Below are 3,250 nucleotides of genomic sequence, written 5' to 3' on the forward strand. Positions count from 1 at the left end.
ACAAGCGAGAACTGCGGCCGCCTCAAGGAGTGAAGTGGAACCCCCCAGGGGGAGACTACGGAGGACTGGAGGTTTGGAGCAGGAGCAGTACGCCCAAATGCCTGAGTGCACACACGTCCTGTGAAGCAGAGTGAGTAAAGCTGCTGTGCGGAGCAGCTGCGAGATCAGCTCTAGCTCTCTGCACCAGGGTGCCAAAACAGCTTAGGTCCAGCTCAGGTGGAAACGCAACCCAATGCGTTGTTTCTGGGTCAACGCAGGAAGCGGGACGCTGTTTCTTTTTCGGCATCGACTTGAAGGCTCTGGCGGCTGCGTAGGTTTCTGGTTTTTATCGGACCCCACTACGGCTTCAGCTGCACTCCATCTGCAGCAGAGAAATTCTGGGTTGGTGAGAGGTGGTTTTAGCGGTATCAGTGTTAACCAAGGCAGGAGAACTGTGAAATAGTGGTAAGTGGCAGTGAGGCAGCAAGGTGGGGGAGCGCAGCCAGCAAAACGTTGCTTAACCACCTTGCTTAATCACCCTCCGCTGGGGGACCCACAAATTTAAGGCAATTTTTAAGGCCCCACTGTTACCCACTATCCCTCCCTCCAGCTTTTCCCTGTGAAGCATCACAGCAACACTAGCAAGCATCAAGCATCACAGAGCTATTGGCGACGGCGGCCCACCAGAAAGCTGTATCAGCATTAGTACCAGCTGACTTGACTCCAAGGGGTGCTTTTGTGGTCATCAGCTGGTCAATAGTTGCAGCCGTCTGACAACACAAGGAGATTGAGGCATAAATTCACCACCGCGCATTGGTGAGACACCAGAGAAGGGGATAGTAATCCATAGTACTCCAAGTGCTACAAAACAAAATAAATAATTAAATAAAATTCTGCGACCTGAGGAGACCGCAAGGCCCACCCTCGGATTTCTGCTGCAGCTGCTCCCGCTGCTCTACCATCTTCAGCGCCGGAGATAGGACTCGAAGTCCCAGCATCCCCTCTGTGTCGCTTCCCATCGACGCCATCAGCAGTGCCAGGAGGCCCTTGATAAACGGAGTGGTGACAGAGTATTGTGGGTTCTGCTGACCTAGGGACGCCGCAAATCTGGAGGCCCTTGATAAACGGAGCGGGGCTCTCGCTGCACGGGACGCACGCGGGTGCACGCTGGGCAAAGCCCGGGCCAAGGGCGGGCCCGTCTGAGCCCGTCCGAGACTGGACTGGGCCACCCCGCTGATAAGTCGGCAAAAGTGAGTTTTCATGTGACTATATGAGCCCTGTTTAATTGATGATCCTTAATAGAGCCTCTTAATGGGCCTATTATGTTTATAGACTGCTGCCATTGATGAATTGTGGGGAGTGTGCATATTTGGCTTGATCTTTCTTTGCATTTTTTTTTTACTAATCCGAGGATTTGTATAAGCATGGGGGAGAGTCCTCCCCCGCTTGCAAGACCAAATACCCGACACAAAACCTATGTAGCACACCTTTCACCAAACCAACAGCCATTGACAAAATGCTGCGTCAGGCGATAGGAGCAGTCTCACAAGATATAGAACACACAGAGCGTTGGCTCTCTTTGACTCCATCAATCCCAATATTAAGCCCCTCTATGGTTTTGGAACCAGGAGTTTCGGACCAGTCACAGATAATGAATCTATCGAATACTCCTGATTTAATCTTAGCTAAGGAAAGGACACCCATTCCGACTGTAGACAAATCCGATTTGGGGGGGGGGGGGCAGAAGTAGAAAGGTTACCAAAAGAAACAGAAAATACACAAAGGGGGGGAAGCAAGCAAATCCCCCCTCGCAACCTGCTCCTAAGGCCCAGATAGAGTACAACACGTCTGATGTAAGTAGCTCCCTAGTACTAAAGCTCCCATTATGGGCCCTAAATATGTCAAGTGAAATTAAAACCCATTTGGAAAGTTATATTCTCTGTGAGATTGAAGCCCTTAAGAAACATCTAGAGAAGCTCACCTTGGCGATTGACTCATGGGGGACCAAAATTAATACCCTTTGCAACACCTTGGTCAGCTCCAAGACTGGAGAACAGGCTCCTAGACCCCAGAGTAATTGTGTGACAGCCACCCTTTACACCGCCCCTAGAGAGGATAATGTTGTACCTGGGCTTTCCTCTCTACTTAAAAACCCTATAGATTTGGGTGGTCTACATCCTGGGGTTCCAATGAAGGGGGTGGATGGTCATGGTCCTCCGCCACTGGTTACAACTGTGTGCCCGCAAGGGGAATCTAATAATTCCAGTAAGAGCAGACCAGACTACGAGAACAAAGGGCATCTTAATAAAGCCATATCAAAACCCATTTATCAATGTATAGACCTGGCTCCGGTTTCGACTCCTTATACTGTTATGTTAATCAGAGTCCCTAAGCTGGAAGCTGATAGAGGGGAGTCATATTTGGAACAAAAAAAAAAGTGATCTTCTGGCTAAATAAAAATAGACCATTACCCACTTCTCTCCAGAGTGAAATCCTTTTCACCCGGCGGCTTAACTGGTTGGGCCAGAGGAAGAAAGATATCCAGGGAGACTGTATATTGATTAAGTTTAGGGACCCCAGGGTGGTTTACCATATTTAAAACTGTGAATATGGAAGGGAAGATAGTGGTATAAGGACGCTCCCTCTTGGTTATGTCTATCCTCCTATTCCGCTGATAGAAAGAATGGGAGCAAAGAGCTGAGGCCGACCACTTCCTAAACAGGGGACAGGGCTTTAGAAAAACCCCGCTCTTCAACGTTCCAGTTAGCAATAGATTCAGCAGCCTAGACCAGTGGACTGACTGCACCCCGGCAGTAGAAATGGCAGAAGGTATACCCTCCCAGCCGACATCCTCACAAGGTTTTGAAGGAAATGTGTTCGGGGTTGGCCCCCTTACTGAAACACAAGAGACCATTATACCCCTGGGTGGTCAGGGAGCACCGCTGAACACTATGGATTATGCATTGGAAACTACTCAAGTCCATGAGGGAATACTTTGCCAAATACCTCACCAGGAGGTGGAAATATCTGACCCCCTGATTGAAGATACAATAGATATATACAATACAAAGATTCTCTCATGGAACATAGCAGGCCTTGTCTCCAAAATGGATCATCCTGATTGGGAAGCATACAATGATAAACATGACCTATGTCTCTTCCAAGAGACATGGGCTGTTAATCCATTACATAGGCAAGGATATGCAGAGTATTCAATCCCAGCCATTCAAGGCCCTAGTGGGAGACCATCTGGGGAACTGTGCATTTGGGT

The sequence above is a fragment of the Lissotriton vulgaris genome, chromosome 4_1 (genome assembly GCF_964263255.1).
Source record: "Lissotriton vulgaris chromosome 4_1, aLisVul1.2, whole genome shotgun sequence".
NCBI classification, from domain to species: domain Eukaryota; kingdom Metazoa; phylum Chordata; class Amphibia; order Caudata; family Salamandridae; genus Lissotriton; species Lissotriton vulgaris.